Raw genomic sequence first — 19,228 nt, 5'->3', positions numbered from 1 at the left:
AACAAAGTATAAAGGCAGGCATATCACCCCACTGACCAGATATTCAAAACATAGTAAAAGGGGAGATGTTTATGACACAATTCTATAATGCCAATTTTTAAAATGTTTTGAATTGTGAGAATATATTTTGTCATGAATATAAAATATCTAACCCTTAAACACAAGAGTCCATCAAGCTCAGATGAGTAACCATCTATCCCAGTTTAGGCTTACGCTGAAAGAGCATCCCTAATTTGCACCTGAGAGCAAGGAAGTAGGTGTATACCTGTCAGATTTAATAGCAGAAGCATGCTACAAAAGAAATCTAGAGAGTGAGTCTAAGCATACTGTAGCTGCTGCTAGGAATCAAAGAAAACTAAGACCCATATAAAGAAAAAATCAGGCTTGGTGGAACTGAGGGACCAAATTTGGGTCTCCCTCTCCTTGTGTAATTTGAACACTTTGGTAAAGCAGCAGGAAATGATAAAGTCAATACCACTGTCACCATTTCTCTCCCAAGAAAACAAGCATTCATGCATACATAGTGATTATAATATATATTGGTATAATATATTTGTAGCAGTCATACACAAGGCTCTGTACTTAAATATCTCTATAAACAGGTAGTGCTTGAGTTGCAACCATTCATTTAGTGACCATTTGAAGTTACAACGGCACTTAGAAAAGTGACGTACAGCTGGTCCTCACACAACAGTCACAGCATCCTCCTGATCGCAAGATCAGAATTCAGATGCTTGGCAACTGGTGTGAATTTATGATAGTTGGAGCATCCCTGGACAGCTTGCAACAAACAAAGTCAATGGGGGGAGCTGGATTCACTTAAGATGCTTCCAAATACACTGGCAGGTGTACAAATATAAATAAGCAAAATAACAGTAACAGTATAACAAGTTGGAAGGCACCTGGGAGTCTTCTAGTCCAACTGATTTGTATGATTCATTTAACAACTGCAGTGATTTGTTTAATTACAGTGACATAAAAGGTGGTAAAATCAAATGCAACTCACTTAACAATCATTTTCCTTAGCAACAGAGATTCTGGTCCCAATTGTGGTCCTGTGTTTTTTTCTTTTTGTTTGTAAACATGCTTCCAAAGACATTGGTAGCTACACTGATAGAAATAAGGAAAGTGATTCATTTATGGTGCTCCATTGTCACCTGCATTTCCCATGTAAGCCTGAATAAAGGTAAAAAATTTTGATCAGAGAAACACATTCAATGTTTCTTTGATTTCTTTTTTAACAGAAAGAAAGGATGTGGTTTATTAATGCAAACATAATATTTTCTTGAGATCTTTGAAGAATGCAAGTGGATGAATATCCAGTACCAAAATTCCATTGTTGTTTTTTCTTTAGCCAATTTGATTTTATCACAGATATTAATTGATGTTAGATGAATCCAAACAGCATAAAATCAGACTATACTCAACCATCTGTGGTTCTCAAAAATGAGAAATGTTCTCTGATGGCATTTCAGTCTGTTTTGTTATTAAATTAGATCTGTTGAAGAAGACTCCAGTGAACTCAACTTTGCATTTCATTTTCAGTAGTATCTTGGACAAAGAATGACTTTGTTAGTAACCACAGTATCAAATACTCAGATATAGCCAATAGTTTTATTTCTTTATTGCAGAAAAGCTATCCAAATCATGTAATGAAAATAATGAACATGATTCATATTGTAACTCCAGCTCCTCTGTTTCTTCTTTCTTCTTTTGAAAAATATAGAATTGAATATATTTCATCTGCATCTCATCCTATATTTAAGCCAGTGCTCCATTTTTAGGTTTCTTTGGATAAAAGTTAGCTGTTAAATAAACTTTCCTTCCATAACCATAGTGAAAGTAATCTCCAATCTTTAAAGAACATCATGAGTTACTAGCTGTTTTCCAGACAAAATATTGACCATTAATGCTCTGAAGATAAGTTTTTGCCCAACTGCTAATTTCTCCCATCATTTTTATATTCCAAGAAACTAGGGAATCTCCTTCTGAGATGTTTGCTATGCCTTTGTTCCTTTTGCAGGCTCATCCACCTCTTCTGCCTAATCTGCTGCTTTCCCTCCTGTCTCCCAAGGTCATTCCCACATTCCACTAAGATCTAGATTATATTACATTATCTAACATATAGTTTTTATGTTAAAAAATTGCAACCACAAGATACCCAAACCAGATGAAGAGAGTAATAGAAGGAGAGAAGATATGTGTAAGTAGTGCCTTCATCAATATGGGAATTATTAAATGGGAAATGAACAAACCAAACAGGGGTGATTTTCCTATAGATGTATCTTTAAAGGAAGGAACAGAAAATATCTAATGGGACATTGAAATATAATGCTTGTTTGTCTGTCTTGTTCTGTTAACGGAAAGACTAACAAATTGATTGCTGTTCCGCAAAGTGCTTCTAAACAAGGTATTTGAGGGGGGAAGAGGAAAACAAACACCACTAAAGACGTCATTCTCATGAGCTGTGTTGAAATTCTGGGAACTTTTATTCACAACAACCCCATTTGGAATACAAGTCATTCCATTACAAGGTTAAAAAAACATTTCATCTGAAAAACAAACAAGATCTTGGGGGGGGGGGAAAGGCAACCAAGTTAATAACCTCTGGCAGGTTGAAATAAAACAAGTTGCTTGATAAGAACAGCTTAAACTGATCCTGGCATTGGGGAGAATTATCTCTAAATACAGGGAGCCCCTTTGCTCGTACTCTATGCCAACCTTGTATCACTACTGGGAAGCCTGATTGTTATAATTGTAGTTTGTTTACTATGATTACTATTACTACTACTAATCAGAAGCAAAAACAGCTTTATGAATTGTACATCTAGTACAAAAGTAGGTAATAATTTTGAGCTGCAAGTCTGTTTGAACAAATATATGAACCCCAAACCATTTCCCTTTAATTATCACTTAAAGAAGTGAGAGTACAGATTCTTATCTATTTTATGCGGGTGCGTTGGGGTGAGAAGCTTTAATATTGTCCAGCTTAAGCAGGCCATATGCAGGCAGGACTTCCATTCCTGTGCTGGTAATGGTTGACATAAAAAATAAACAAAGTTCTCTGGGTTGCCCACAAATAAGAGGGATTATCAGTGGTTCAGAGGAAGTGGTTGCCTACATGTGAGCTATACAATAAGATGTTTTGTTTTGATTCTTTGAATAGAGCTATTCTCTTGACCATGATTTTTATCAGTAGATTTCTATGCATGCAAAGAGACATGATTGTGAGAATGATTTCAAGTCTTTGTGAAAGTGATCAAGGATAGCTTGCTGGTGTTGGTTTGCTGCTGGACTACAAAAGTGATCCTCAATAGTCTCAACAATGGCCATTATCTCATATCTGTAGAAAGGTCAAGTTGACAACATCACCCCCTGGTTACTTATTCTGTTTGATAGCTGAACCTTCTTTGACTGCTATCTTCCATTGTTGGGTTTCAACCCCATAATTTCCATATACTGTTATTAGAGTACAATCCACTCCAGTAATGCATCTCATGAAACCAAGTATACTGGGGATTATGAGAATTTAAATCCAGCATAGTATTAATATTGGCATCCTGCATAATGCTGAACTAGCAGACCTGATATATTTGTTGTTACCTCGTAACACACACATAGAAATACAGGAAATTACTTTTGCTTCATCTAGCTTGAATTGTGTGAACTGATTATCCTGAGTGGGATACCATAAGAAGAATGTATTTTTCACAGGATAATTAAGAGATGAGAAAGGACAGCCTTCCGTATTTACATTTATTTTTGTAACCTGATTAGGGAATGTACTTTTGAAAGCCATTTTCTTCAAACCATCTTCTATGAGTATAAATGTTAGTCTAGCAGTATGAGAATGGATACCGTAGTTTTCATGCCAGAGAGAAGTTGTATGCCAACGTAGATCAGGTCCATTCCAAAGCCATCAAAAGGATGGTCAAAAATCCCTTGATTCAGAAAGATGAGAAGGAAAAAAATTCATCCTCCTAGAATTTAACCCTTGAGCACAATGTATACTGCAATGTATGCATGCCTTCATTCTTGCCTGCAATAAAGGGATTAATCTTGCTCAGTCCTTGAGCTTTCTTCCTAATAAACCAATTCCTGAAAAGGGTATAAATTTTCTGTCGAGCCAAAATTTACTACTGTCTCACTCAACAATTTTGTTTTAAAGACAACATAATAAACTTATACCAGGAAAGGCCATCCATCCATCCATCTGCCTCAGTATTGGTTATTCTAGTAGCTAGTAGCTTCTCTAAACCTTTCATCTTCACTTGAAATTACAGGAATTGAACAGGGGCTTTCAGCATCTAAACCTTATGTTCTGCAATTGAGCTATGCCCCTTCACTTAATGTCAAAGTACAACATTGTAATACCCACAGTAAATATAACACAGCAGTATTCAGGAGTATAATTTACATTCACTAGCACATTTCCGCAAGAAATAAGCTTATTTCCTAATTTAAAGGCAAGTCAGATTGATGTGTCTGGGAAATTTTGTGAGCCTCAGATTTGCAAGATCTGGAGTCTGAGACTAAATTCCTTGGAGAAGTGTTTGGTTAAGAGAATCCAGACTTAAAATAACAGAACAACAGAGTGGGAAGGCATTCCCTGGATTGACTACAAGAAAGCCTACAATTCAATGCCACACATATGGATCTAAAAATGCCTGGCATTATACAAAGTCAACAGAAGTCAAGAACTCAATGGGACTGTGGAAGACAATGCTTTAAAAACAATTCAAGATAGCCCACACAAGTGGCCATTGTGTGTGGCATATATAAAGTGTTCTGCATAGGCTTGAACCCCCCCTCAGCCAGATAACAACAAGGACTGGATATGGGTACAGATTCAAGAGTAGAACTATTATCTGTCACCTCCTCTACATAGATGACATCAAGTTTATTTATTATTTATTAATTCGGTTTATATACCGCCCTACTCCCAAAGGACTCAGGGTGGTTTACAAGGCAAAATTTAAAAACAATACAATATAAAATTAAAATAAAATAAAATTAAGTCTAGCCGCAAAAAATTAAAATCACAATTTAAAAACATTAAACCCCTCAGTCCAGACCAGATAGCTCAAAGAGCCAGGTTTTTAGGTCCCGGCGAAATGAACGAAGGTCTGGGGCAGTCCGGAGTTCCGTTGGCAGTTGATTCCATAGGGCAGGCGTGCCCACAGAGAATGCCCTCCCCCTGGGGATTGCCCGTCGGCAATCCTTGACTGGCGGTACCCTGAGGAGGCCCTCCCTGTGGGAGCACACAGGACGATGGGAAATTGACGCTGACAGCAGGTGCTCCCTTAGATAATCTGGGCCCATGCCATTTAGGGCTTTATAGGTCATCACCAGCACCTTGAATGTCACCCGGAGGGCAACTGGAAGCCAATGCAGCTCACTGAGAAGAGGTGTTACATGGGAGTATCGGGAGACTCCCATCACAACTCGTGCGGCTGCATTCTGCACCAGCTGAAGCCTCCAAGTGGTCCTCAGGGGCAGCCCCATGTAGAGAGCATTGCTGTAGTCTAGCCGGGAGGTCACGAGCGCATGGGTGACTGTGCGTAGGGCATCTCGGTCCAGATAGGGCTGTAACTGGCGCACCAGGTGAACCTGGGCAAAAGCCCCCCTGGCCACAGTTCCTATATGATCTTCCAAACTGAGCCGTGAATCCAGGAGGACACCCTAAGAGTGAATGAAATATTGACCTGACATGTATTTACAGAGAAAACATTGGGAAGTCATTCAGACTGGAGAGGTTTGGCCAGATGGTAGTCAAGAGAGGAAGGTAATTAAGACTGATGTGGTGGAACTAACAAGGGGTCACATAGTAGACATACAGACCAGTTACAAGTACCTTGGTATCCCACAGTCATATGGGAACTACAATCAGGAGGTAAGGAAGACAGCAACACCCAACTGTCAGTCAGCTCAATGGGAAGAATAACATCCATGCCATCAACTTCCTATCATCAGGAATCCTGCCAGTATAGTGAGCTGACCAAAGGAGGACATGGAAGCTGTTGTTGCACCTAAAGATGAACTGCTGAGAGAATGCCTGAAGCAGGAGCAAACATGGGAGGAAGTTCAAGTAAAGGAAATGTTGTGGCAAGATAAGACCTTTCATGGAATATACTGTTGACAACTGAGGTGGCAGACATTGGGAAATCACAGTGGCCAGAAAAGTTTGGATTAAACACATTATTGAGGCACTGAACATAACAGCACAAGAATAGACACTAAGCATCAGATCCACAGAAGCAGAGGTCAACCACACTAGGCAAGGTTCAAGGTACAGACTATGCAGAGAGACATCAGAGATAGTCCAATGCATAGTGCAGGATGTAAGATGCAGGCAGAAACTGCATACATTGAATGGCCCAAGCAAGTAGCTGGCACTGTGTATAGAAAAGACAATATCATAGAATATAGCCAAAGTATATGGATTGTACATGGGTCTGGATTTAATAATAGGCTTTAAACATGGACCAGTAATATATCAACAGGTCATCTGGGCTTCTTACCTAATTCCACTCTGCTAAGGTGAAGGCCTGAATTTCAAAGAAAGAATTGAACAACCTACTTCTTCTAAGGTTTTCACTGTAGCTAGTGGTAACTTAATCTTTCAGTGGGAACAGTGTGAAATATGGTTTCTTTTTCTTCCATTAATAAAGCTGTCTACACTGGATATATTTTTTTTAAAAAAACCCACATATCATTTCTTTGTTTTTAAAAATGCATTTGATACATCCTAACTTGGGTATTGAAGAAAAACCTATTTTATAACTTTTGATGAATTTTCTGTAACTCCCAATATCAATTTCATTATTCTTTTAGAATGAACATCATTTTTAATAACTTCTGTCATCAAACATTTTTTTGAATACATGGCAATAGTTTAAACTATTTCCTATGGTTTTAACTTAACATTTTTATCACAGTGAACACTATGTTAGTTTAATTGGGAAATCACGCAAATACAATACCACAAGATGGTGAAGGAAGATTTCAGAGTCAATAATCACTGGAGCAAATATGGAAAATACATCCAACAGGATTTAGTCACATACTAAACTCAGATCATTTCCAAATCTAAAAAACCAGATCAGTGATTTACCTGACTTGGCCATCTGAATCTGCCTGTACATTTCAGTTCAATATGCTCAGTTCAAAATTGAAACAGACCCACATATAAAATAATCTGTTGAGGTTGATCAATCTCTTTCTTTGGAGATTTTAAACAAAGAGCAAGAATCTTTCCTTAGATATCAAGGCATATATCCATAAATTATATTTCTGTATCACATTTCTGAGTGAAGGCACTGGGAAAAAAAACCTAGAATTGCAATATATAAAAGAAAGCAATTGATCCCATATGACATATTTTTACAGTCGACGTTTTCTCATCTTCCCATCTAATGTCAGATACACAAGATACTTGGGCAACCAAAATGTCTTAAAAACCAGTATTACACATTCCAATTATCTTTCTGTTCATGTGAACAATGTGAAAGGAAAGGATTAATTTCCACTCTTCTAGTGCCTTGCAAATGTTGAACATTCTTGCAACCAGATGGGAATCATACCCTTTCATTTCTCATTAACCAGCATTAGAGCTGAGTTGTAGGCATTCATTGACTGGAAACCATGGGATGGTGTGCCAAGCAGGATTGGCATGAGGTTGGGAGTTGGAACCCAGAGAATAAGTCAGAAGCTGGAGCCAATAAAAAGATCTCTCCTCCAGAAAAAGTTCTTGCTTGGAAAGGAGATTTGTATTGCTTCTCCTGCTGAGGACAGCCAATAGACATATTGCATGGGAAGAACATCTCCATACCTGGCCTGCTAAACTACTACTGGCCACAAAATGTTCCGATGAATTCTTCTTCACACAGAGAACTGAGGCAAAGTATAATTCTATAAGCAATATAAATTTTTACTAATCTGTAGACATATATAATCTTACCAATGAAGAAATGATATTGGCCCTTTATTGTCTGAAATAAAAGATAATATGTCTTCCAATACCTACACTGAAGTTGACTGAAGTGGCAGTAGAAGATGAGTAGAGTTCTTCTGTGCTCTAAGACAGCAGTCCAGTTTAGGGCTTTTAGTATCCTGTCCTTTGAGAACCAGACCTAATAAGTAAAGTTAAATATTGCTGGGAGGCTGCCACTGTGGCCTTCTAGTATCTATCAGTTATGGTGGTCATTCTGCCTTGCTTAACGATAATGGTTCTACTAAATGATTTTGAGATGCTTATTTATTTATTTGTATCCTGCCTTTATTCTAACAAATAATTCAAGCCAGTGAGCATATCTTGCACACCTTCTTCTATTTCCCCCCAAAAAAACAACCCCATGAGGTGGGTTCAGCTGAGATAAAGGGACTGATCCAAAGTCACCCAGTTGGCTTTCACACCTAAGGAGGGACTAGAACTGACAGATTCCCGCTTTCTACCCTAGTACCTTAACCACTACACCAAATTGGCTCTCCTATTTAGTTATCTTGCTTCCTCAGACTATTACTCAGCTGTGGAAATGTATTAGTGTTATAATTTGCCTCATCATTTCTCAGGACAATGTAGATAACTGGTTTACTGCTGATAATGATTTCCAGAGCTTGGGGCAGGTACTCAGCAGAGTAGGCTATAGGCTCACTTTTTCAGAGGTCTTACCAGTATATAAGGAGCAAAATGGAAAAGGCCAGCGTATAGCAGAATTTAATATGTGGCTAAAGGAGTGGTGTAAAGAAGTTATATTAGTCACAATGTCTGTAGCTGGTCCAATGAAAAAAGGTACAAAAGAGATGGTCTGCATCCATCCAAGAAAGAGACTGAGTTACTTGGCAATAAATTCACAGCTTTTCTGGAGGAATATTTAAACTAAACAACGGGGACAGTGAGTTAATTGATACAGAACATCACTGTCCCCGGCAATCTAAGAAAATAGGGGAACTCAGGCACCACACAAGTTATGTAGCAAGTAAACACAGGGTCAGTCATAAAGGACTCAAATGTCTGAACACCAATGCACAGAGTATGAACAGTAAGCAGGGTGAACTAGAAATTCAGGTAAATGAGGGCGGATATGATATTGTTGCCATTATGGAAACATGGTGGGACGAAACCCACAAATGGAACACACAGCTACAGGGATTTAAATTATTTAAAAGAAACAGACTAAACAAAAGAGGAGGTGGAGTTGCTCTCTATATAAGAAATAACTTTATCTCTACAGAAATAGAGCACAACAATGATGAAAACTGTAAACCTGAATGTATTTGGGTCAATATAAAAGGGGGGAAAATGACATTGCCATAGGTGTATACTATAGGCTGCCCAACCAAGCAGAGGAAATAGATGAACTTTTTGCTAACTAAGTTATGTAGGAAGCACATCACAATAGTAATGGGGGACTTTAATTACCCTGATATCAACTGGGAGACAAATTCTGCACCAAGTGGAAGATCTAACAGATTCCTGACAAACCTAGCAGACAACTTTCTCTCCCAAAAAGTAGAGAAGGGAACTAGGGGAATAGCCATATTGGATTTAATTCTCACTAACAAAGATGAAATGATAGAAAGTGTCGAAGCCACAGGAACCTTGGAGGGAAGTGATCATGCAATATTGGAATTCAACATTATGGAAGCACAAGCAATAGAATACAGCCAAACTAGAGTCTTGGACTTTAAAAGAGCTAATTTCAATAAACTTAGAGAGACCTTGGGAAGAATTCCATGGATGAGAATCCTAAAGGGGAAAACAACTCAAGAAGCTTGGGAAATTTTGAAAAGTGAGATAATAAAGGCCCAGTATAGCACAATACCAACAAAGAAGAAAAATAACAGCTTTCAAAAGAAACCAGCATGGCTGCATAAAGAACTCTCTGATAAACTGAAAGATAAAAAGGACAAGTATAAGAAGTGGAAAGAGGGGCACATAACTAAGGCAGAATATCAGCAAATAGCCCGTGCCTGCAAAGATGAAGTGAGGAAAGCTAAGGCTCAAAATGAACTAAGGCTTGCGACCAAAGTCAAAAATAACAAAAAAAAGCTTCTTTCAATATATAAGAAACAAGAAAAAAGTTAAGGAAATGATTGGTCCATTAGTGGGGAAAAGTGGCAAGAAGGTGACAAGCAACAGGGAGAAAGCAGAAGTATTTAACTCGTTTTTTGCATCTGTCTTTACACAAAGGGAAAAAAAAACAGTCCAACCTACCAAAACCAGTGCCATAAAAAACAGAATAGAAACGCAAGTTAAGATAGGCAAGAAAATGGTAAGTGAGCACCTGTCCAGCCTAGACGAGTTCAAATCACCAGGACCAGATGGATTACACCCCAAGGTTCTCAAGAAACTGGCAGACGTGATCTCAGAACCACTGAACTATATTTTTCAAAGATCCTGGAGCACTGGGGAACTACCAGAGGACTGGAAGAGAGCTGATGTAGTTCCCATATTCAAAAAAGGGAAAAAAATAGACCCAGGAAACTACAGACCTATCAGCCTGACTTCAATACCTGGCAAGATTCTGGAAAATATAATCAAACAACAAATCAGCAAACACCTTGATGCGAACAAAGTTATCACTAAAAGCCAACATGGGTTTGTCAAAAACAGATCATGTCAGACAAATCTTATTGCATTCTTTGACCAAGTGACAAAACTAGTGGACCAGAGGAATGCTGTAGATATAATTTACTTGGACTTCAGTAAGGCATTTGATAAAGTAGATCACAACCTACTACTTGATAAGATAGAAAAATGTGGGTTAGATAGCATCACCATCAGATAGATTCGTGGCTGGCTGACAGGCCGTACTCAGCGTGTGGTCCTCAGTGGAACTGCATCTACATGGAAGAAAGTGTGTAGTGGGGTGCCCCAGGGCTCTGTTCTGGGCCCAGTACTCTTCAACATCTTCATCAACGATTTGGATGAGGGGATAGATGGGGAACTCATCAAATTTGCAGATGACACCAAGCTGGCAGGAATAGCCAATACTCCAGAAGATAGGCTTAAGATACAGGAGGATCTGGACAGACTCGAACACTGGGCACTATCTAACAAAATGAAATTGAATTGTGAAAAAAGTAAGGTTCTACATTTAGGCAGGAAAAATCAAATGCACAGGTATAGTATAGGTGGTACCTTACTCAATAGTAGTAACTGTGAGAGAGATCTCGGAGTCCTAGTGGACAATCACTTCAATATGAGCCAGCAGTGTGCTGCAGCTGCCAAAAAAGCCAACACAGTGCTAGGCTGCAATAACAGAGGGATAGAATCAAGATCACGTGAAGTACTAATACCACTTTACAATGCCTTAGTAAGGCCACACTTGGAATACTGCATCCAGTTTTGGTCACCACGATGTAAAAAAGATGTTGAGACTCTAGAAAGAGTACAGAGAAGAGCAACAAAGATGATTAAAGGTCTGGGGACTAAAACATATAAGGAACGGCTGCTGGAATTGGTATGTGTAGTTTAATGAAGAGAAGGGTGAGGGGTGACATGATAGCAGTGTTCCAATATCTCAGGGGCTGCCACAAAGAAGAGGAAGTCAAGCTATTCTCCAAAGCACCTGAAAGCAGGACAAGAAGCAACGGATGGAAACTAGTCAAGGAGAGAAGCAACCTAGAACTAAGGAGAAACTTCCTGACAGTTAGAACAACTAACCAGTGGAACAACCTGCCTCCAGAAGTGGTGAATGCTCCAACACTGGAAGTTTTTAAGAAGAGACTGGCCAGCCATTTGTCTGAAATGGTATAGGGTTTCCTGCCTGAGCAGGGGGTTGGACTAGATGACCTCCAAGGTCCCTTCCAACCTCTTCTTCTTCTTCTTCTTCTTCTTCTTCTTCTTCTTCTTCTTATTATTATTATTATTATTATTATTATTATTATTATTATTATTATTATTATTATTATTATTGCATGGTGAAAATGGCTACCTATTAAGAAAAGTAAACAATTGTCTTACTAATCCTTTTTATCTTTCTTACATGTTTTTCCATTCTTTTACACTTAGTTCTAAATACAAAATAACTTCTCTTAAATTTCCTCGAAAATATGGGGAATATATTCTATTTTGTGACATGGAGTTTTGCACTGCAAGGGCAATTAGGAATGGACTGTGAATTAATTGTGATAATGATGGTGATGAGCCACAAAATAAGATCTTTACCGGCAACTCAGTATACAGCCAGATGATCTCTTTCTTTTACAGAAATGCACGAAGTATGGATTCTGAGAATATACGCAGATTGGCACATTGTTGGATGCAAAATATAGTCCTCTGAACAAAGGAAGGGAATACAGGTAGTCCTCGACTTACAACATTTTATTTAGTGACCATTTGAAGTTACAATGGCACTGAAAGAAGTGACTTATGACTGTTTTTCACACTTAAGACTGTTGCAGCATCCCCATGGTCACATGATCAAAATTCAGATGCTTGGCAACCGACTCATATTTATGGCTCTTGCATTGTCCCTGGGTCATGTGATCTTCTTTTATAAGCTTCTGACAAGCAAAGTCAATGCAGAAGCCAGATTCACCAAGCAATTGCAGTGATTCTCTTAACAACTGTAGCAAGAAAGGTCGTAAAATGGGACAAATTTCACTGAACAACTATTTCGCTTAGCAACAGAAATTTTGGGTTCAATTGTCATAAATTGAGGCTACCTGTATATTTAGTTCTTATTGGAGAAAAACAATACAAACCTCACGTTTGCCTTTGGTTTATGACTGTTTTCTATACTGCCAAATTGGAAAGCTGTATGAACTTTGCATCAAGTACTAGACTTATGCTGAATTGTCATGTACATTATTGTGTTTACAAGAGAACATTTGAAAGCCAGTATCCAATGAGTGACAAGTTAGGGCCTTGGTACACAGAGGAAAATGGTTGCTGAGAGATGTGTTTATTTCAGTAGCAAGTTTATACCATTAAATCTGGTAAGAGGATGTCAACTGGTGCCCTCAAGTGGAGATGACTGCTATTACATCCAGTAAAAGAAAATAACATTTATTACTGCAAAAAGTGTGTAGACCATAAAACATTTTTTGTATGAATTACAAAATATACAACCCCTATATATTCACAACATGTAATACATGAAAACAAAGTTATCCCACATACAAGAATTATAAACATGGTCATGCTCTATTTTTAAAATTATGAAGAAGTATTTTGAAAATATATTGATGGGTTTTCTCCCCAAATTTCTTTTACTTTCACATTTACCACCTCTGTCATCTAGATTTAGTGGCCATCTGATTCCAGAATGACTCTGGGTGCTTTACACTTACTTAAAAAATAAATTTTAAAAAATCCACCTTTTAAATACCATAAAACAGTTACACTGAATCATCATATGTGATTGGAAATAATTTGTTCATTCATTCTTTCATTTGTATAGCTGCTCATCTTAACCAGCATAACCCTGAGCAGTTCACAAGTAATATCCCATAAGCCAAATATATTCTAGCTTATTATATTTACATATGAACGTTAAAATTAAAAGTCTTCTGGATTCATCCTGTTCTTTAAATGATCAATCAGATCCCTTATTCTCACTCTCAAGAATCTGCTACCCAGTGGCACACTGCTGCCAAGCATAAAGAGTGAATAAGACTATTCTTGGGGAAAATGTCCTTGGTAATTCCCATCACTAGCCCACTGTTTTGATCCAGTTGGTCCGTATTTGCACTGGCTATTCACTTGCAGTCCAGAAAAAGAGAACCAAGCCAAACCAAGTTACCTCATTTTTGTTGTTGTTGCTCTTCGATTGTATGTGACAAGGGAGAGAAAACATTAAGGTGTTGTAACATTGCTACCATCTGATGCTACTAGCACGGAAGATAAAATTCAAAGTAGCCATAAGGATTTAGATTATTTGTATTTTGGGGCATCTTCTAAACCAAAAGCCTATTCAAATCTGAATGATCTATTAGTTTAGGGAATTACACATTAGTTCCAGATGTGGTTATTATACTAGATTAGTTCTTCAGAAAGTAATTATTATACCATCTGTTAAGCAATGGTAATATCAAAGCATGTCAAAACAATGTTAAAAATACAGGTCAAATGACTGGAGATATCTCTTTTACACATGAAAACACTGAGGTCACAGCACCTTGGTCTGTATTTTTATTTATCTTTGTATTTTTTTTTTACTTGCTATTGCTTCAGCTGCTGATATTTTTGGGAAAATAACTTTCTTTACTTTTTAAAACAGATAAAGACCTGCTCTTTTTTATCACTCAGCAGAGTATGGGATGAAATCAAACTCTGGAATTGATGGAAAGTACTGAATAGATAAATTCTCACTCTTGATTCAAATCTGTCTTGCGTTTTGCCTGATGAAATTGCGGGACAGTTTAGTTGAGTTTTCAAAAGAAGAATAATGTTAACCATAAAAAGTGAACTGTTTACACCTATGAAATGACAAAAGTAGTAAGGCTTATTTATCCTCTGCACCACACTTGCGGAGCTCCTATTTTCTAACCTCAGTATGCCAGACAAAATTTCTGCAGATAGAATATTTAAAGCCAATGATGGAATGAGTTTATCTCTTTGATTTCTGCTAATTATAATTAAATATTATAGAATATCACTCATTAAAAGTCTTCTACAATATGTAAGAAACTAAATAATGCATATTTGTATACTTTAAAAAATGATCTAAAAATTCTAAAAAATTAATTTAAGTAGTAAAATACTGTAAACCCTCCAAAGATCATGATATGAATATCACCTTTTGAGGTTTGCAAGCATGTATTTTGAAACAGCAGTTTTCCAAACTTTTTAGCAAGCAATTTATAATGCATCATCAATGTTCTATGGAAAATGTATTTATTTACAGCTTCCAACAATACATCCATTACCGCTTGTAAAAAAAGAAAATCACCACAAAACACGACCAAAAATTGGAAGACAAGAAAGAAAGAAAGAAAGAAAGAAAGAAAGAAAGAAAGAAAGAAAGAAAGAAAGAAAGAAAGAAAGAAAGAAAAGTGTCTTTTGCAATGGAAAACATTTCAAGGCAGCCATCAGTACATTACTGCATTTATCTAAATACTGTAGTTTAGAAGGCATCTGGATACAATATGAATATGTCATTGTCTTAATGTTTAAAAGACAATTTAGGGTTATGCTTCCATAGTTCCAATCAATACATGTTCTGTGAGAATTTATTGAATACATCTGCACAAGTTTTACAGGAGGCATGCAGTTATTATCCTAATAAAAAAGCGATGTTGAGTTTATCATACAAAACTGTTAATATTAAGGGCAGATCTACTTGTCCCTTTAACCAGTATGGACCACCCCAAAAAACTTTTCAAATGTAGGACTTCACCCCTTCCCAACCCATGACGACCCCCACCATTTTAAAGTATTGTTTCAAAAATACTTTTTCCCCCTTATTGGGCTGTTGGCCTTTCCAGGCACTTTATCTACTGAGCTTCATTCCAATTAGCAACACTTTCAGCTCTAATTGGCTAAAGCATCTGGCATGCCCTCCCCAACCTTTATGTGATGGTTGCTGACCTACATGGCCATTTCATCTTGGGCAGCTATATTTTCAATTGATTAGCACCTTCCTTTTTCCTCTCTTCCAGTAATTTCAATGATGGCCCATAAATAAGATGGAGTACAATAAACTCCATAAACAAGATGAAGTACAATAAACTTTTCTGGCCACCATTTTTATCCCACTTCTTCTACTAGAACTTTCATCAAATCCTTCTATCTTTTATTGGGCACAGTTTTGGTTTCTGTCCAGGCTGGTGAAAGTGAAGCATATTTTCTCTTTTATCTCATCCTAGACCAGGGGTAGGCAACCTTGGCTCTTTTATGACTTGTGGACCTCATCTCCCAGAATTCCTGAGTCAGCATGGCTTGTTTAGGAATTCTGGGTATTGAAGTCCACAAGTCATAAAAGAGCCAAGGTTGCCTACCCCAGTCCTAGACCAACAATACCATAATGGCACATTTTCTTTTCCTTTTTAAAAAAGTTGCAAATAGGCAAAGCTATAAACATTCAGAGAATGCAACTTTTTTTTGCTTCTAGTAACATGAACCACTGAAGGGAAAAGAAAATCAGACAAAGGAAAAGGAAAATAGACCCGGGTCGATAGAGTTGTCCTGAACCAGCCAGGCAGCCTCGTCTCCGAAAAGAACTCCTTGAGCACTGCCCGCTGAACTTTTATTCACCTCCAACATTACAAAAACTTCATCAGTCTCATATGAAATAGGGTACATAGAAATAATAAGGATTACTCAGGTGCCTATGAGATCACACAAAAACAAGGTACCATAAGATGTATGTGAAAGCTTTATCATAGCGTTTCCCAAACCTCCCACATGCCAGCCCTCCTGTGAGCCAGGAGAGTGTGCTCTCACTGAAACCAACAGGGAGGCCCATTAGGGGGGTCTGGAAAAGCTGAAGGGTGAGAAACCAAATTCTTGAGAGACCAAATTCTGGCCATTCCCACAAACCACCACTTCTTCATTGCTGCAATGTCCATGAACTTAGAATGATAATTGGCTTTAATTATTGTAGCATCAAAGTATGGTGCCATAGGATAGATGGGGGAAAGAGTCTCTATTAGTGTCAAATAAAAGAATACACGGAAAGGATCCACATGTATAGACATCTGGGAAAGTAAAGGAAAACAAGTACCAGTGAGGAGCATAATCCATAAAAGGAGAAAGTGAAAAGGGGTTGACTTGCTGACACAAAGGGGACCCAATGAGGTTTGCCTTTCCTACATGGATGGGAGATCAGGAAACAAAGGAACAACAAATCAGGGCCCATGGTGGTCATAGTCCAGACTGAACTGAAATTTGTTCAATTGGTCAAGAACAATGGCTGCCATATGAAATTGCCCTCAAGCTTACAAAATAACATTTTTATTCTTTTAAAACAACAATACTATCAACCTAATAATTATTTAAATGTGCATCACTCAATAGGTGTACAGAAGGCATGTACTTCTTAAATATTTCATGCGGTTTAGCTATGGCTGTTTTGCACTGAAGATGCAATGATGCTACCTCCTACTTCAGACCTGTGTAAAAAGGATATTTTTATGCAATATAGAAGACCAAACTCCTCTGTTAAATGATACACTAGAGCAGGGATAGGCAACCTTGGCTCTTTTATGACTTGTGGACTTCAACTCCCAGAATTCCTGAGCCAGCCATGCTGAGGGGAAAGGGAGAGTTTCCAAGCTGAGCCATGCTGGCTCAGGAATTCTGGGAGTTGAAGTACATGAGTCATAAAAGAGCCAAGGTTGCCTAGCCCTGCACTAGAGAGACTTCATTAACAAATTATTTTTAATTTTCCCTCCTCCTACTGTTTCTACTATTCCCAGAAAAACTCAACATTACTTTCGAGGAATGTTGTCAGACAAAAACTGCTTTATATTAACTTTGCTATTAATTCATCTGTTAACTACTTTGTTTTTTTATATAATAGATAGACAACAGGCCCACTTGGTGACAAATAGATGTAGAAGTTTATAAATTATGGATCTGCTTCACAAGGGGGGAGATACTAATATTGCTGCAATATATTTATCAATAATCAGCCATGGGAATAATATATGTATATGCAGTCCTTTTTTTGTAAAAGAAAAAGGTGCTGGAACTCACATGTCATACAACCCGCCTTGCCTACCCTACAAGGTTTCATCCAAAAAAAGGTGCCAGAACTCCGTTCTGAGTGTTCTATGACAAAAAAGCCCTGTGTATATGTGTTTTTGTCTTTTTTCCTTTCTAATGCGTATTTTTTAATGTTTGTTCATTTTTGGTTGTTGGTTTGTTTGCTTGTAATTTTTTTGAATTTATATTTTATTTTTTATTCTGAATATTTTTTTAAAAAGACAAATAGTGCTTTATCTAGTGTGCAGTTACAAGTTTAATTTTTTTAAAAAAGATGACCTCTCTATTATATGTTATTATTAAAATTAAAGTGGTATTTTTGGATCTACAAAAAAAAATCAAGAGGAACAATCAGAATTGTAGTCGTACTTTAGAGATCAGAACAGCTATGAGATCAGGATAGATAAAGCAACTGAGTATATCTTTAATTTTTCTCTTCTGCTCTCTTTCAAAGTCAATTGATTTCATGAAGGGGTACTACATCTTCGTTACAATACTCTAGTTAACCACTAGATGGCAGCCCATATATTTTTAAAAAACCCTCTTTAACCTTTTGCTGCCATCTAGTGATTGCCAGATTTGTCCACATTTCATCTCATTTCTATTTATGGCAACGCTGGGAGGTGTATGAGAGAAAAATTAGATGTAATTTAATATGTGCTACATCAATTAGTGGTGAATGTATTCTGTTCCCGGTGTATATCTTGAAACAAGCTTTAAACTACAAACTTCCTAGAGACAACTGCTTGCCTAACTTTGAAATTTTATGCTTTTTCCCCATTCCATACTCTCTCACCCAGCCCCCCCCCCTTTTTATTGAAAAGTTTTACAATACATTTTATCTTTAACAATCCCTCCCCCTCCCTCCACCCAACCCTTCCTAACCCTCCCTAACCCTCCCCCCCTTCCCCCCTCCCCCCTCCCCGACTTCCCAGAGCTAAATACAAGGTATAAAAGTAAAAACAATCATAAACAACCATATGTTAACAACAATAAACTATTAAGTCTATCGCACTCTAGCTCATATGAAATGACTACAAGCAATACTAATATCACATAAAAAAACTTATACAAATGCTAAATGAAACTTTTTGGTCCCATATTTGTTCTGGATATAATCAATCCACTTTTTCCACTCCATAATATAACGTTGTTGCGAATGGTCTTTCAAATAAGCCGAAATCTTTGCCATTTCCGCCAGGTCAGAAACTTTTAGAGTCCATTCTTCTATAGTCGGCAGTTCCTCCTTCTTCTAATATTGACCTACTAAAAGTCTTGCTGCCGTAATTAAGTTCAGCATCAACTTGGTGTCCACAACAGTAGTATCTGTAATTATGCCCAATAAGAACAATTGCAGACAAAACTTTATCCTTTGCTTAAATATCTTCTGCATATTCCACCAGATTTTAATCCAAAAAGCTTTAACCTTTTTGCAGGTCCACCATATATGAAAATACGTTGCGTCTTCGCCACCACATCTCCAACATTTAGGTTGGTAGTTCGGATACATACTTGCAAGCTTTTTAGGATCTAAATGCCACCTATAAAACATTTTGTAAAAGTTCTCTCTTA

The sequence above is a fragment of the Vipera berus genome (assembly GCF_964194415.1).
Source record: "Vipera berus genome assembly, chromosome: 2".
NCBI lineage: Eukaryota > Metazoa > Chordata > Lepidosauria > Squamata > Viperidae > Vipera > Vipera berus.
This window is presented reverse-complemented; position numbering follows the sequence as displayed.